This window comes from Microcaecilia unicolor, chromosome 2 (assembly GCF_901765095.1).
Source record: "Microcaecilia unicolor chromosome 2, aMicUni1.1, whole genome shotgun sequence".
Classification (NCBI taxonomy): domain Eukaryota; kingdom Metazoa; phylum Chordata; class Amphibia; order Gymnophiona; family Siphonopidae; genus Microcaecilia; species Microcaecilia unicolor.
The window spans coordinates 486,104,207-486,121,544 of NC_044032.1; the positions used below are offsets into that span (position 1 = coordinate 486,104,207).

A 17,338-nucleotide genomic window follows, 5' to 3' on the forward strand; every position below is an offset into this window, starting at 1 on the left:
CATTCCCAGACTATGTACTGAATCTTTGGGTTGTAAAGGAGTTCCTGATAAGGAGGGTAAAGTTGAGAAAACTTGACTTCTTGGCTTAACCAAAGGAGTCCAGATTTCAATGTGTTAAGCTTAAGTTTACTTTTAAGAGACAGTTTTTTAAAAATGGAGATGGCTTTAGCTCATTCTGTCCCTATTTTGACACGTGTTGGAAGTCGTATGCAAAGAAGTGAAATCTGATGAAGCATGATTGGATGATGTCAAAGACAGGGCAGATGTAGATTTTGAAGAGGACTGGAGAGAGAACTGAACCTTGTGCCACACTACTAGAAATGCTTTCTGACCTATTCAGAAGATGTTGTTCTTGATCACAAAAAATAAATATGAATATGGTAGGTTATAGGAAAATGCTGTAGCTTGCTCCTTTTCTAAGGAAATTAACATGAATATGGACCTTTAAATGAGAAGTTTGCATGGCATCTACTCTTTGGTTCTAGCATTCTGGTTTCACAATGTATTTCGTAGACCAGACTTCAGCCGAAATGAACATAATGGTCTCAGCTCAGTGGCAAATGACAGTCCAGCTCGAAAAAATTAGCACAAATACATTGTTAAAGTTGTGAGTCATATAATGTGAAGTTTCAATTAATTCTTCATGACTCAATGACTCAGAGAAACCCCCATCTTCCCTTCCATCATCTCCCCCTCCCACCCCCCAATCAGGTCTCTAGTTCCCTGTTTGTTCAGAGACATGAGTTTTGGTTCATGGTGTTACCAGTCCAGGAATCTCAAAAGAATTAATCAGTCAACACATTTAACAAATGCTGAAATGAAAACACTGTGGAAAAAAAAAACAGAGAGGGCTTTGTGTGATGTTCAAAACTTACAACACTGACCTGCATTCAATGAGTTACCATGCTGCTCTGGAAAATCATTAAATCTGTGTCGCTTATTAAGAAACAGAATCACTTACAACATCTGTACCTGACACCTCTAAACACTGTTTTCATCACATTTGATGATAAATGCTTAACTAGAAAATGTCTGCTGTAGAGCACTGCAGAGTCCTGGAGGCTAAATAAAATAGGGCTTGAAATGAATGTAAACAAAGGGAACTGTATTTCACCAATATATTTCCATGTAGAACAAACTTTTCTTTCACCAGATGAGAGCAGTGGGCTGAGCCACAGAAGCCAGGTTAAAAATTTTACCAACACTCCTTGTGATCTTGGACAAGCCACTTAGGTAATGATTCTATAAGTTGGTGTCTCATTTCAGGCAACACAAAGGGGCCCACTTAGGACTAGATTCTATATATCACACCTAAAAATTTGATATTGAAATAAAATTCACCTAAGCGCATCCTATAAAATATGCCTTAACTTAGGCATACTTTATAGAATAAGCCTAAATTTCTGTATGGTTTATAGAATATGAGCGCCTGTATGCGCGACTACATTTAGTCGCGGCAGTTACAACAAGTAAAACCTGGTGTAAATATTGATGCCTAAATTAGACATGGACTGGGTATATTCTATAACAATGCGCATAGATTTTAGAAACGACCATAACCCACCCGTTCCACACCCATGGCCACACCCCCTTTGCAACTATCCTGATTATTTTCGAAAGAGAAGGGCGCCCATCTTCTGACACATATCGAGAGATGGGCGTCCTTCTCCTAAGGCCGCCCAAATCAGCATAATCAAAAGCCAATTTTGGGCATCCTCAACTGCTTTCCGTCGCAGGGACGACCAAAGTTCAAGGGGGCATGTTGGCAGTGTACCGAAGACAGAACGGGGGTGTGGTTAAGAGATGGGCGTCCTTGGCCGATAAAGGAAAAAAGAAGGGCGCCCTAACGAACACTTGGCCGACTTTACTTGGTCCATTTGTTTTCACAACCAAGCCTCAAAAAGGTGCCCGAACTGACCAGATGACCACCGGAGGGAATCGGGGATCACGTCCCCTGAGTCCCCCAGTGGTCACTAAACCCCTCCCACCCTGAAAAAAACAATTGTAAAAACTTTTTTTGTCAGCCTCTATGCCAGCCTCAAATGCCATACTCTACTACTACTACTACTACTATTTAGCATTTCTATAGCGCTACAAGACGTACGCAGCACTGCACAAACATAGAAGAAAGACAGTCCCTGCTCAAAGAGCTTACAATCTAATAGACAAAAAATAAAGTAAGCAAATCAAATCAATTAATGTGCACAGGAAGGAGGAGAGGAGGGTACAAGTGGTTACAAGTGGTTACGAGTCAAAAGCAATGTACTCAGGTCCATCGCAGCAGTATACAGGTACCTGGAGCAGTTGTAGTGGGTGCAGTGTACTTCAGGCAGGCGGACCCAGGCCCACCCCCCCCCCCTCACCTGTTACAATTGTGGTGGTAAATGTGAGCCCTCCAAAACCCACCACAAACCCACTGTACCCACATCTAGATGCCCCCCTTCATCCCTAAGGGCTATGGTAGTGGTGTACAGTTGTGTGTTTTGGGGGGTAGTTGGGGGGCTCAGCACACAAGGTGAGCTATGCACCTGGGAGCAATTTTTGAAGTCCACTGCAATGTCCCCTAGGGTGCCCGGTTGGTGTCCTGGCATGTGAGGGGGACCAGTGCACTACAAATGCTGGCTCCTCCCACGACCAAAGGGCTTGGATTTGGTCGTTTTTGAGATGTTTGTCCTCGGTTTCCATTATTGGCTAAAACTGAGGTCGGCCATCTCTAAGGTCGGCGATCTCAACATTTAGGTCGACCTAAATGTCGAGATTTGGGCGTCCCCGACCGTATTATCGAAATGAAAGATGGACGCCCATCTTGTTTCGATAATACGGGATGCCCCGCCCCTTTGCCGGGACGTCCTTAGAGATGGGCGCCCTTAAAGATGGGGGCCCAGTTCGATTATGCCCCTCTATGTGACTTAGAATTTATGCACAGTGTGTTATAGAATACACCTAGACAGTTCTGCATGTAAATTCTAATTAATGCCAATTAATGTCAATAATTGCTTGTTAACTGGCAATTATCAGCACTGATTGACTTATTAAGCAATTATGTTATGCGCATTGTTGTGAAATACGTTTCAATCTCCACGCATAACTGCTGATTATTGGCGCCAATCACACGTGTAAGCGCTACTAATCTATAAACCAGGCACAGTATTGGTGACCAAATTTAGGTGTCACCTTAAAGAATTGCCTTTTTAAACATAGGACCTCCTTTACTAATCCACGCTAGTGATTCCCAGTGTGACAAATGAGAGGAAGTCCTTAGAAATTGAATGAACTTCCTCTCATTTGCCACGCGGGAATCCCTAGCGCGGGTTTGTAAAAGAAGCACTCAGATTATAAGATTTCCAGGGACAGAAAAATACCTATGTACCTGAATGCAACTCATCTTGAGCTACTACTGAAGAAAAGGTGAGCTGAATCCAAAATCCCTTTTCTTCCCCTTTGAACCAACAACTAGCCTAATGTACTATCTATTGCTCTAGCCTTGCTATTTTACTAAAGCACTCACTGGGGAGTAACAAAGCAGCAGTGATGATTTGTAAGCTTTGATTTTCTGCCAGGTCACCAACCTGGAACGTTTGTGAACTTGCTTGCTTTTCTAAATAGCAACTGGATGGAAAAGTAGAAAATCTCAATGGCCCGTACCTGCTACCCTTTTTATTTTCACAAAATAGCTTCACATTCTCAGTTTAGTCCAAACAGTTTCATATCCCCACTGGGGTCAGATGGCAATGTGATAAACTCCTGTGATACACAGATTCTTGGAATATCAATCAAGAAGCCATCAACCATCCTCAACTCACTATTCAGAGCCAGGGCCACCGAGGGGGGGGGGGGCAGGGGGGCAAGATTCTCTGGGCCCGGCCTCCAAGGGGGGCCTTCCACCGGGGTCTGTCTCCTTCTCCTCTGTGTCGGGATCCAGGTGATTGCGTTAATGTGATAACCCGGGTCCCGGCACACAGGAGCAGGAGAGTGATAGACCGAGGGAGGAGCAGATGCAGGAAGGTGGGGTGTGGCAGCTACCTGAGTAGGGGAGCAGGGGCGCTAGTGGCCCAAGTAGGGGGGGCTGCAGTGACCCTGCCCCAGGCCCGACTCTGTCTCTTGGTGTCCCTGTTCAGTGCTGCTGCTTCTTCAACAGGCTAAGGTTCTCCAAAAGGAGTAAACCACAGCCAGTGGCGTAGCTAGGGTAGTTGACACCCGGGGCCGATCATTTTTTAACACCCCCCCCCCCCCCCGAAATCCAGTACTAGGCATACCGAGAATACAAAACACTCAGGACCTATAGAGCAATTCTACCATACCATAAGCAGTAATTTGTACGAGTCACACAAGGAAAAGGAAAGCATCTTAAACACTACTGTGAGCACTAGAACATCAATTCACCTATTGTAAAACGAAAACAGACAGATTAGTACAGATCGTCGATCCTGCACAGTCAATGCCAACTGAAAGCCATGTCTTTTTCACAAATAGATACACCCTAATCCACTATAGAATAAGTAATCACAAACTTTCTATTTTGACAAAAATTAAACTGAACTCCCGATGCCAGACTCTGCATACAATGCAACACCACAGAAACAGAAAATGTCCTCTAGTACTGTGCAAAATATAAAGACAGCAGATGTAAATTTGAAAAAACTAACAAATACCAATCACCACTTTACAAATTAACAAATAGAAATAAAACAAATAATATCATTTTATTGGACTAATACATTTAGCTTTCAGAGGCCAAAACCTCCTTCCTCAGGTCAATTCAGTATAGTACTGTTACAGTGTCCTATCCTGACCTGAGGAAGGGGGTTTTGTTCTAGAAAGTAAAATGTATTAAAATTAGTCCAATAAAAAGATTACCTTATTTACATGTTCTATTATAAACATTTATTAACACAGCTACAATACTACTTTATCCTAAAGCAAAAAAAATAAAAATAAAAATATATATTTACAGTTCGTTGTCTCTGGTTTCTGCTTTCCTCATCTTTTCACTGTCTTCCTTCTATCCAGCATCTGTCTTCGCTCTCTCTCTGCCATCCAGTGTCTGCCCTCTCTCTCTGCCCCTTCCATCCACTGTCTGCCCTCTCTCCCTTCCATCCACTTCTTCCATGCACCATCTGCACCAGTCTGCCATCTCTCTCTCCCCCTTCCATCAACATCTACCCTCTATCTCTGCCCCTTCCATCCACCATTTGCCCCAGTCTGCCCTCTTTCTCTCTCCCCTTCCACCCACCATCTGCCCTTTCTCTCTGCCCCTTCAATCCGTCTGCCCTCCCTCTCCCATCCGTCCAGGGTCTGCCCTCCCTCACGTGCCCCCCTTCCATCCAGGATCTGTCCCCTCTCTCTCTGCCCCCTCTTTTCAGCCCCCAGTTCCAGTCCCCTTCATCCACCACATGCCTTGCATCCCCCCCTTTCAGCCCCAGACCCATTCTCCCACCTGCCCCAGGCATGGCCTCATTTTCCCTCCTGCCACCTTGTCAGACCCCAGTTCCAGCTTCAGACCCCTTCTCCCATCTGAGCACCCCCACCCTCCCCAATCCCCTTCTCCCCTCTGAGTCCCCCCCACAGCTGTTTTTTTCGAAGCGCCGGAGAGTGGCAGGCAGCGCGCCTCGCGTCTGCCCTGCTAGTAAAGAAGATCTCGCTGACGTCGTCGTCCTTCCCACACTGAGTCCCGCCCGCCCTCGCGGTAATAGGAAGTTGCCTCAGAGGGGGGGCGGGACTCAATGTGGGAAGGGCGATGACATCAGCGAGATCTTCTTTACTAGCAGGGCAGACGCGAGGCGCGCTGCCTGCCACTCTCCGGCGCTTCGAAAAAAAAGTTTTAAAGGCGGAGCAGCGGGAGCGGAGCACCCCCCCACCCGATGACACCCGGGGCGGACCGCCCCCACCGCCCCGCCTTTGCTACGCCACTGACCACAGCCCCATGCAAACAGAGGAGGCATTTCTATAAATTCGCATCTACAGTTACGAGCCACTTACACATGTCACTGCTAAGAAAATTGGCAGACAGGGATGTAAGTGCACTGAACACCATTTTATAAAAGCATGTATGATTGGTTTGGTGCATATATGTTAGTGGGCATGCCAAAAGGTAGAGCATGGGACGGGGTACCAATTGATTCATGTACCTTTAAGGTACACATGTGCTTGTTGCACTAGGTTACATTGTTGGCAGGCCAGTAATGGCTTGCACTAGTATTCTATAATGGAATCTTGATGCCAAGGACTTGTTACAGAACTGACACTCAAAATGCCCCAGCAGGCACTTAAATTGGTGCACAACTTTATAGAATTACCTCCAGAATGTTTATAGGCCCACAGTCCAATTTCACCCAAGCTTATGAGGTTGTGTTTTCCTCAAGTGTGAGCTCCTCTACTTTCTCACAGTTCAGTGAGTAGGCAGTGAATGACTGTGTTTATTACAATACTTGTTATATCACCTTTTTCACAATACACAGCTAGAGAATGCAAGAGAGGAATGGCAGGGAACTCCCAATAATGAGACAGGAAAGAGAAATTAGACACCAAAGAATATTGCAGGCTGCAGGTGACACCACCTATCTGACCCATCATCTACAACCCAACATCCAGGCAGTGGCATCAGTGTCAACGACTAGACTAAGAAATAGGTTTTATGATTGATTGATGGGACTAAATATAAACTTAAGTCCTCAGGCCATGTCTTGGGGGTATGGGTAGATAGCTTACTTACTATGGAAGATCAGGTAAATCGCCTTATAAAAAGTTCTTTCCTGATACTCCGGAAATTGAGAGTTATCAGGAAATTCTTCAAACCATCTATTTTCCGTTTGTTAGTTCAGGTTCTCAAACTTTCTAAGATTGATTACTGTAATATTATCTACATGGGCTGTTCAAAATCACTTTTCAAAAGGATTCAAACAGTTCAAAAGACTGCTGCTCAGCTGATATATGCAATTCTAAAATCTGAGAAAATTTCTTCTTTTATATTAAATGATACACCTACTTTAGCCCAAACTCAATTTAAACTTTGTATAACTATAAAATATTGTATGCTCTTGCACCCTGTTTATATGTTGCCTTTCATCAGACTTCCATTGTGCAGAAATGCTTATTTTACATGCTCAGAATTTTTGGACTTCAGTTTTGATATTTGTGTCTAATTTATCGGGAGCCCAATACCCTTTAAAGATGGAATATTGTCTGCTACATGCTAAGCCTAGAGGGGTGAAATCTTCAATGCATCAGCTGATTGCTTCAGCGTTTGTGGCTAGCAAATTGGTGCTGGCTGGTGCCTGGAAGCAGCCAACTATACCAGGGTTTCGGCAAATTTTGCGGAAAATGGACTATATTCACTTAATGTCAAGCTGACCGCACTACGAACTGGACATATAATACTGTATCATCGCATATGGGATCCATATACACAATGGTCCTCTGGTCCCGAACATTGCAAGTTGCTCCAATAAAAGAGATTTTAAAGCATTTTCTGTGTATAGGGGGGAACAGGGGGAGGGGGGAGGGGAGGATGGGGATATAATTTCTGTGATAATGTTGGATAAGTTATATTCTGTTTTCTGCTTTATTTTTTCTGTAATGAAAAACTGAAAAAAAAAACAGGTTTTACTTCACTTTCTTAATGTTTAGGCAATGGTCATCCTCTCTATTTTTTAGGCCCCATTTATTTGGAATTCTCTATTTCCATTAGAACGACAAAGGATTATAGGCAAATTAGGAAAGGTCTGAAGACTTGACATCTTTTTAGGAAGTTTCTTTCAGAGTAATTTAAATTGTCGAATTGTCACCTAATGTAATACGTTGCAATTCTTAGGTTATGTCCTAACTTCTTCTAATGTTTACAGGTGTCTGTGGAGTACAAGCACTTATGGGCAAATTTTACATATGATACCTAATATTAGCTGCTACTTCCATTGCCGAGAAAAGGCACCAAAATGGGGCAGAAACGGCAGAACAGCATGAAAGGTGAGTAGTGGTGTGCCTCAGGGATCGGTGCTGGGACCGATTCTGTTCAATATATTTGTGAGTGACATTGCCGAAGGGTTAGAAGGTAAAGTTTGCCTATTTGCGGATGATACTAAGATCTGTAACAGAGTGGACACCCGGGAGGGAGTGGAAAACGTGAGAAAGGATCTGAGGAAGCTAGAAGAATGGTCTACGGTTTGGCAATTAAACTTCAATGCGAAGAAATGCAAAGTGATGCACTTAGGGAATAGAAATCCTCGGGAGATGTATGTGTTAGGCAGGGAGAATCTGATAGGTACGGACGGGGAGATGGATCTTGGGGTGATAGTATCTGAGGATCTGAAGGCGACGAAACAGTGTGACAAGGCGGTGGCCGTAGCTAGAAGGTTGTTAGGCTGTATAGAGAGAGGTGTGACCAGCAGAAGAAAGGAAGTGTTGATGCCCCTGTATAAGTCGTTGGTGAGGCCCCACCTAGAGTATTGTGTTCAGTTTTGGAGGCCATACCTTGCGAAGGATGTAAAAAGAATTGAAGTGGTGCAAAGAAAAGCTACGAGAATGGTAAGGGATTTGCGTTACAAGACGTATGAGGAGAGACTTGATGACCCGAACATGTATACTCTGGAAGAAAGGAGAAACCGGGGTGATATGATACAGACGTTCAAATATTTGGAAAGTATTAATCCACAAACAAACCTTTTCCAGAGGTGCGAAGGCAGTAGAACGAGAGGACATGAAATGAGATTGAAGGGGGGCAGACTCAAGAAAAATGTCAGGAAGTATTTTTTCACGGAGAGAGTAGTGGATGCTTGGAATGCCCTCCCGCGGGAGGTGGTGGAAATGAAAACGGTAACAGAATTCAAACACGCATGGGATAAACATAAAGGAATCCTGTTCAGAAGGAATGGATCCTAAGGAGCTTAGCCGAGATTGGGTGGCAGAGCCGGTGGCGGGAGGCGGGGATAGTGCTGGGCAGACTTATATGGTCTGTGCCCTGAAGACGACAGGTACAAATCAAAGTAGGGTATACACAAAAAGTAACACATATGAATTTATCTTGTTGGGCAGACTGGATGGACCATGCAGGTCTTTTTCTGCCGTCATTTACTATGTTACTATTTATGGAATAGTGCCTGACTGTTCCCACATGGATCTGCAAAGGAGGTGTAAAGGGGGACATGGGCGAGTCAGGGGCGTTCCCTGAAGATGTGCTCAGTGTTATAGAATACTGTGAATCCACGCTCAACTTTTACGCTGGGATTCACACCTGGTTTCAGTTTTTTCTCTCTCACAAATATAGCTAATGTATTGAAGAACTTGTAGATCCATAACAACAAAGGTTATGTGAGAGGCTAACACCCTTCCATTAAATAAAATCCTGAGTGTTAAAAAGTGCCTGCTACTGATCCATTTACTGAGCAATTCAGGGCCAATTTCAGATTTCATTTATTGCATGTCCAGTGCATTTTGGGCCCCTTTTACAAAGGCACTCTAAAATTATCATGTGTTAAACTCAAGGACACCCATTATATTCCTATAAGCACCTTAGCGTTTAGCACATGTTAATTTAGCACACACTAAAGATGCTAGTGCACTGTTGTAAAAGACCCCCTTTGTTTGGCATGGTATTTTAATTGAATGCAGGCTAAGTAGGGGTAGCGGAACTAGGTGTGAGCCAAATGTAAATTTATGGTAAAGTATAGTAGGAGATGGTGAAGGGATAAACCACATGAGTGGTTTGCCTGTTGCTTTGGCTGGAGACATGTGTACCTCTAATACCTCCAGACGGGCAAGGCAATCATCACATAAAGGTAAGCACTGATCCCAGCGCTACACACTTTTCTATAATGGGGGCCCATTCTGGAATGTTTGTTATGGAATACAGTTCAGTGCTGATTTTTTTTTAGCACTGAATTTTGAGCATCATTTCTTGAATCCAGCTCTTAATGTAAGGTTGGTTTTAAATCTTTTATAAGAAGATTCCTTCTGAAGAACAATCAGAAAGGAGTTACAGAGAGATTCCCTATCATTTTAGCATTCTTACACAGGAGTTCCCTACTGCCAAAGAGCAAGAAAAATAGTCATGAAAGCCCTAAGGATTTTTTCCAGTGAATACAAAGCCTCAGCTGTACCCTGAAAAAAAAGATCTTCAAGAAACTGTTTTCCGATTTCTCTGTTAAATCAGACACATTTGTAATTCTGAACTGTGTCGCCAGCAAAATCTTCTCAGTAGGTTGTGTCCTGAGCAATCTTTGGTACTTTTACAACAGAGACCAGCCGTAGCCCACAGGCCAAAATATAAAAGTGTCAGAATGTTTCGATCCCTTGTGTGGGTGTATTTGGGCATGTTCCAAAACAAATCCTTACTAAGTTGTTTAAGCTCTTTATAGAATTTTTTTTTAATGTTTGGGAGTTGTGAGTGTTTGTAGATTCTGAAGGGGTAAAAAAAAGGAGAGAATGGAAGAAAGAAAAGCCACTCTGTTTCGGGAAGAAGTTGTATGGTGCTATATTTAACATTTCCCTGTAGAAGGAGAACAGTTTGCACAGTCTGCTCTTATAGAGCTCTGAAACAATGTTCAGTTGTGTGGATCAAAACAGAACAGAATGTCTAAGGGTTCTCCTTCCCATTCCCCTTCCCTTCCTCGCTGGAGCCAAGTTCTCAGAAATAACGCCAAGTAATAAATCACTACACACAGGAGATTAATGAAAAGGCAAAAGATTTAGGGAGTGGGTCAACAAGACTTCATAAACAGTTCTTCATGGTTGGCATTTTGATAGTAATGTCTGCTTCCAGCCCCTCTCTCCCCCCCCCCCCCCTCCCTAGTTGAGTTGAGTTCATCCATTGAAAGACATTGGCTAGTTGCTCCCATGATGTGGTGAGCTCCATAATTTAATAACATTGTAAACCAATCAGAAGAAGACAGTTGAATAATTATATTCCTTTGGGGGAACATTTATTAAGATATTCCTGCCATAGAATCACAGATAAATGGTAAGGAGGAATAGCTTTGATTTACAGCTTAACCTGGGTGAATTCACAATTAAAATTTAAGGACCCTTTTACTAAGCCGTAGCAAACTCTGGGCTTAGCATGTGTTAACACAGGACTTTCCCTTGCTCCGAGCCCAGATTTTCCTTAGCAGTACATTAAGGATTTTTTTCTATTTGTTTTCTGCTCTGGTCCTGCACTATTTTTTTTTCCATTAATGCACTGGACTTCCAAACAAAAATAACAAGGGAGCACTTAAGCACCTTCTATTTAGGAGGTGCTAAGTGCTCCCAAATTTAGCACATGATAACAGGATAACACGGACTTATCAGAATGTGCTAGGTGGATTAACATTTCCCCACCCATGAAATGCCCCTCCCAAAAGTGTTAAAAAATAACTAATGCACAATTAGTACATGCTGACAAATTACCACAAAATGCTTTAGTGTGTTTTTGGTAAGCCTTTTTTCCCTGCATTAACCCCCAAATACTATAAATGGCACCCAATTTGCTCATGCAATTTAATTGAATAATGAGCAATTTAGTGCCAATAATTGGGTCCTAACAATCAATTAATGGAGCTAATTGGCTATAACTAGAAATTGTGTGTGTAAATTTAGACACCGAGATCCATGCATAAAAAGTATGTGTGGGTCCAAAAAGTGGGCGCCGCCGTGGGAGGTTCATGGATGGATCAGGGGTGTTCCTTTAATTTATGCATATAGTTATAGAATAAAGAGTACATAAGTACATAAGTATTGCCATACTGGGAAAGACCAAAGGTCCATGAAGCCCAGCATCCTGTTTCCAACAGTGGCCAATCCAGGTCACAAATACCTGGCAAGATCCCAAAAAAGTACAAAATATTTTATGCTGCTTATCCCAGAAATAAGCAGTGGATTTTCCCCAAGTCCAATTTAATAATGGTCTATGGAGTCAAACCAGGACTGAATCAACCCTGTCAGGTGACTCAATCCAGTTGGCAACCCTAATGGTCACCTGTCTAGGGCAGTTTGGAAACATACCTCTATTGTGTGTGTGTGTGTGTCAGCACATCCACTGAGTATTGTTTGCACCCTCCCTGCCTTGAGGACCTGCCAACTCATACAAGGCTGTCATGGTCTGCTGTTGTTCTCAGTAAGGCTGTTTAGACAACAGTGCAGGAACATCACAAAGCCACTTGTAGTGGCAAGCTGCCTAAGGCCTACACCATCTCCCAGGGGAGGTGGCCAGGTTCCTGTGTCCAGGGAAATCAGGGCAGGGCATGTCCCCTCCAAATTCTGACCTCCATATCTGCCTGCAGCTACCCACAGAGGTACTTGCTGGGCTCCCTATCACAGGGGTTCTCTGTGAATACACTGGCTATTGATGAGGTACTTGAACTGTATCCTAGATCTATATTATCTGCCCGCACCAGACCTCTCCCTCTCCCCTTTGTGTGTGCCTCTGCTGATTGTGAAGTGCTGCAGCAATGATATGGACAGCACTCCTGCCTTCTCCAGCAGCTACACAGTGATAGACTGCAGGGAAACAGTAGCTGCAAAAACAGCCAGGCAACCCAAAACACACCTGCACATAGAGACACACACTCATACTTTTACTCAGGAGGGTCAGAGAGAGGAGTAGTGGGTGGGGGTAAGGGACATGAGGTGATTGGGAACAGAGAAATGGACAGAAGGGCAGGGAGAGGTCAGAAGAGTGTATGACAGAGTAGCAAGGACAGAATGCACTGAAGGCATATATCCATCTGAATTCCAAATTACATCTACAACATGGCAACACATTGTGTGAAACACAAAAGAACAAACACTGCTCCCCTTGGCTGCCATCAATTAAAAGTGCAAATTATGATACAGAATTCGATGTCATCCATTGGAGCCAACTCTGTGGGTGAGAATGCAGGGTGCTTGTCATTACTTTTCTGAGTGCATGTTCTGCGCAGGTAATACACCTGGTTTGAGGTTTGAACTCACCACCCATGAACAACTGTATTCAGCACTAGGACATCTCAGTTGTTCTGAAGCTATAGCTCACAGGCATCTGTAATAATGCCTTTTCTCTGAGTGAAGAAGTGCAGATATCTCTGAGGGAAAGGTGACTACAGTTTGCAGACTCAGACAATGAGGTTTCCAGGAAGCTTGAGGGAGCAACCAACCAACCTGTTCTACAACAGTCTATAAGTCATGGCAAAGGAGAGGTTCAATGAAGTCACTTTAGCAAAGTACCTAAGGCACCCTTCAGAAGACTAACCAACCATGTAGCCCATTCCCAATATTCAACCTTAAACACTTCTTCCCAGATCACATCAGTCTGCAAGGTCTGGTTGTCAATCCTAAAATGGTAGTAGAGGGGTCAGGGAGTAGGGCAGCTGTAGATCAGGTGGGAATTGAACTCTGGCTATCTGACCCTCAGGCCTAAGCTGTTATCATTAGGCCACTTGGTCTACACCCACTCTTTGGTATTTCAATGAAGGACCCATAGCTCTGCATAGGGTAGATATCCCAGGTCTAGAGCCAAGCACAAAACACCCTAGTAAGGGATGCAAGGTACAATACTGGTTGTAACAGCTGCTTGTACCATGGCCCAATCACAAAAAATTCCGAGCAGCACCCTAAACCTTCCAGCACATTTTAAGGTCCTCAATAATGTTGAGGCTCATATAACCAGCATTGAAAGTTTGGGAAAACCACAATATACAGAATTGCGCTTAGCACTGAACAATGTATGCGCCAGCAGTTAGGCCTGCTCAGAGCAGACCTACATATCTGCGGTCAGTTTTATGTGCGCTTAGACATAATTCTATAGCAACGTGCATACATTTTGGATGCGCCCCCTCAACGCGCGCCTTTTCCAGTTGTGCGCCTTGGAAAATTAGCACATTACTTTCTAGAATACAAGTAGAGAGATGTGCACATAAAGTTCAATTAGTGCTGATAATTGCTTGTTAGTGGTCAATTATCAGTTCTTATTGGCTTGTTAACTAATTAAATTGTTTGCACTAAGCAGCAGGGTGCACAGATTTCTGTACGCATTTTTGAATGTCATTTAGAGAATTTGGGGGATAGGCTAATAGTAACATTTAAGATGAGATGATCCACCATGTGCGTGATGAGGTTTGCAATAGCAAAATCCTGTTTCAGATTTTGAAGTTTCATTTGATTTACTGAGTAATCATCACTTACATCTTGCTTCCACTTTTACTTTTTACTTTTAACTGCAAGCACCAGAAGTAACTGAGTAAAAGTAGTAAAAATTGGTGAAATTATTACTTTGTTAAAAGTAAAAGTAACACAATGCTTCCTGTACCTCTTTACAAGTAAAAATGTCAAAACTTTCACATAAGTGCATTAATTAGTTACATTTACTTAGTTACTATACAACCCTGCAATAAATATCTACACCAGTGCCGTCGGTGACATCACCTACTTGCAAGCCTGACTCAGTCCTGCTAAACAACAGAAATGATATTTTCCATCATGTTTGAATTTATTATCTAAAGAAAGAAACTTTCTTAAATTAAATTGGTGCATCTTTGAACCAATTGGCTGGAGCTGTGAAACCATTCCACAAATACGGTCACCTGAGAATGACATCATGCCTAAGCACTAAAAGCACCTTGAGTAGAACTGGTATGTTGGAACACCTCTAATATTAGTTATGGTCATGCATTTCATATACTGCCTTTCTGTGGTACTCCCAAAGCAGTTTACATATTGTATGCAAGTACTTTTTTCTGTCCATAGTGGGTTTATAATCTAAGTTTTTGGCTCATAATCTAACTTTTTTTACATGGAGGTTTTAAGTGACTCACCCAAGTCAAAAGGAGCTGTAGTGGGAACCGAACCCATTTCTCCAGGGTCTCAGTCTACTGCACTAACCATTAGACTAGACCTTCACTCCTTGTGTACAGCTCACTTACTCTATAAATATTCTCTACCTTGAACTATTTGACCTACTGCCTATACTTCAAGGTAAGGAGAAATTTCTGAGCAAACAATCCTACAGTTACTGTGGCATTCACATGATTTATAGTTTTTCATTTAAAAAGTGATCTATGACTTACTCTTGCTGTTCTCAGTGGCAAATGTGTTGGATGATGCAATGAATTATTTTTTATACTTTGGCATTTCTCTGATACTCTAAAACAGGATTCTGTATATCAAAATTTTTCAATCCTTCCCTGAGAGTTTATATTCTAAGTGTGCACCCAAACAATAGGAGACAAGGTGACTTGTCCAAGGTCATAAGGAGTGCCATTCAAAGAGGCAGGATTTGAATGCTGGCTAGCTAGTTCCATTGTATTGACCATCAGACACCACTCTCTCTCTTCTGGGATTCTTATGGTGAGATGGCTGGGAATTTATCAGCCTTTATTACAAGAACAGCAACATGGGAAAATCAGTGGCAAAAATGGTCCATCATTGTACTAGGTAAGTACTGAAAATGATTTGGGTGGATAGAAGACATCACCACTCCCAGAGGCCCCTCCCCAAGCACAATCATCTCCCCCCCCCCCCCCCCCAACGCACACATCATTTCTCTAGTCTTTCTTCATACTATTATATATCTCCCACTCCATAATACTGTCATCTTCCTTCCCCTTATCCCTTTGAATGCTGGAGCAAACATCAGTTCTCTTCCTACCCCCATAATCCCACCTTGTGGCTCCCTTCCTATCCACACACACAGCAGGGATGCTGCAAAATAGAGACTTGCACGGGAACGGGGTTTGCGGGAATCCCGCGGAACCCCGCGGGATTCCTGCAGGGACGGAAGCAGTTCTGCGGGGATCCCGTGGGGACGGAAGCAGTTCCTGTGGGGTTCCCGTGGAAGTGTATGCTGCACTTGCGCCACCCTCTCACCTACCGTGTACCAAGTTCTTTGAGTGCTGTCTCCTCCTCCTCCTTGCTTTAACAGCACAGATGTGGAAAGCCTCCATTAAGGAGGTGGTAGAGATAGAAATGGTGACGAAATTCAAAAAGGCATGGGATGAACACAGAGGATCTCTATTTAAAAAGTGGAAGTAAAAAAAAACCTAAACTTAAATGGCTGCATGTGTGTGGATGTGTCGCGTGACACTTCCATGGTGACTCTGGCTGTGATGAACTAGGGCCGATACCGGGAGACCTGTACGGTCTGTGTCTCATATATGGCAATCTGGTTTTGGATGGGCTAGAAAGGGTTTAGACAGCAACTGTAGTGGCTGGAACATGAGGACAGTTCTGGGCAGACTTTTACGGTCTGTGTCCCGCAAATGAGAAGATGATAGGCTGGAGTGGGCTTTGAGGGCAATTCCAGCAGTTGGAACATAAGGATAGGGCTAGGCGAACTTCTATAGTCTATGTCCCAGAAACGCCACAGAAAGACCATATTCAAGTATATAATATCACATTCATTGTTGATTTAATTATGAATTGATAATGATTGTGACTATTGGGCGGACTGGATGGACCGATCTGGTTTTTATCTGCTGTCATTTACTATTACTATTAATCCTCTCTGCTTCCGGACTGATGCGCAGACCTCAGCTCTGACATAAGCATGAGCATCAGATGTCACCTGACCTACTGGCGCGTGCATGTGGTGATCTCTTAGCACACAGTGCCAGTGAATCAGAGAAGTCTTATATGTGCGCACCAGAGTGTTCCAACTTCCATTCCTTCCTTGCCTGCAGTGCTGCGGCTCAAACCCAGAGACTGAGAGAGCTGACAGGAATTTTTTTTAATGTACCATTAAATTCTTGTGGGTGAGGACAGGTTAAATTCTTGAGGGGACGGGTAAGATTCCCCGTGGGGAGGGGCGGGGATGGGTTAGATTCCTCTCCGGGGACGAATGGGGACGGGTTGGATTCCAGTGGGGACGGGTGGAGACGGGTTGGATTTCTGTCCCCGTGCAACTCTCTACTGCAAACCCATGTGAGGTAAGTGTAGTAGGTGGATGCCAATGCTTGGGTGACACTAGGCCTACACACAAGTCTTGCAGTTACCTCTTTTACATAAAATGAAAACAAAAACCAAAAATTGTGAAATAATCACCAAAAACTAAGAAATGAATCAATTCTTTTCCCTGTGAATGTTCTAATTAGCATTTATATGCATGTACACGTGGATGTGTTATATCCAAATTAGACTTTACCATGTCCAAAAGGAATGGTTTGGCAATTATGTATTTATTTTCTGCTTTATAGACCACAATCCCTGCTTTAAAGGCGTCCCAGTGTGGTATACAGATAAAATCCTAAAGCAACAAAGCAAAATAAGTAGTTTCTAAAAATGCAAAAAATTAATTTTATGTTTAATCTCAGCAGGCATCATATTCCACAATATAGGAACAATTACCAAAAATGTCATGGAATGATACTTTGATTTTGCAGTTTGCTCGTAACACCTG

At 43.2% G+C, this 17,338-nt stretch overlaps 1 long non-coding RNA gene across 1 annotated transcript; it reads left to right on the forward strand.

Annotated features, from left to right (window-relative positions):
* Nucleotides 1-718: 718 nt before the first annotated feature.
* Nucleotides 719-14,185, forward strand: LOC115462580. The gene is made up of 3 exons (XR_003940893.1): nucleotides 719-729; nucleotides 13,266-13,270; nucleotides 14,098-14,185. It is a non-coding gene; the product is annotated as an uncharacterized LOC115462580 (long non-coding RNA).
* Nucleotides 14,186-17,338: the final 3,153 nt, after the last annotated feature.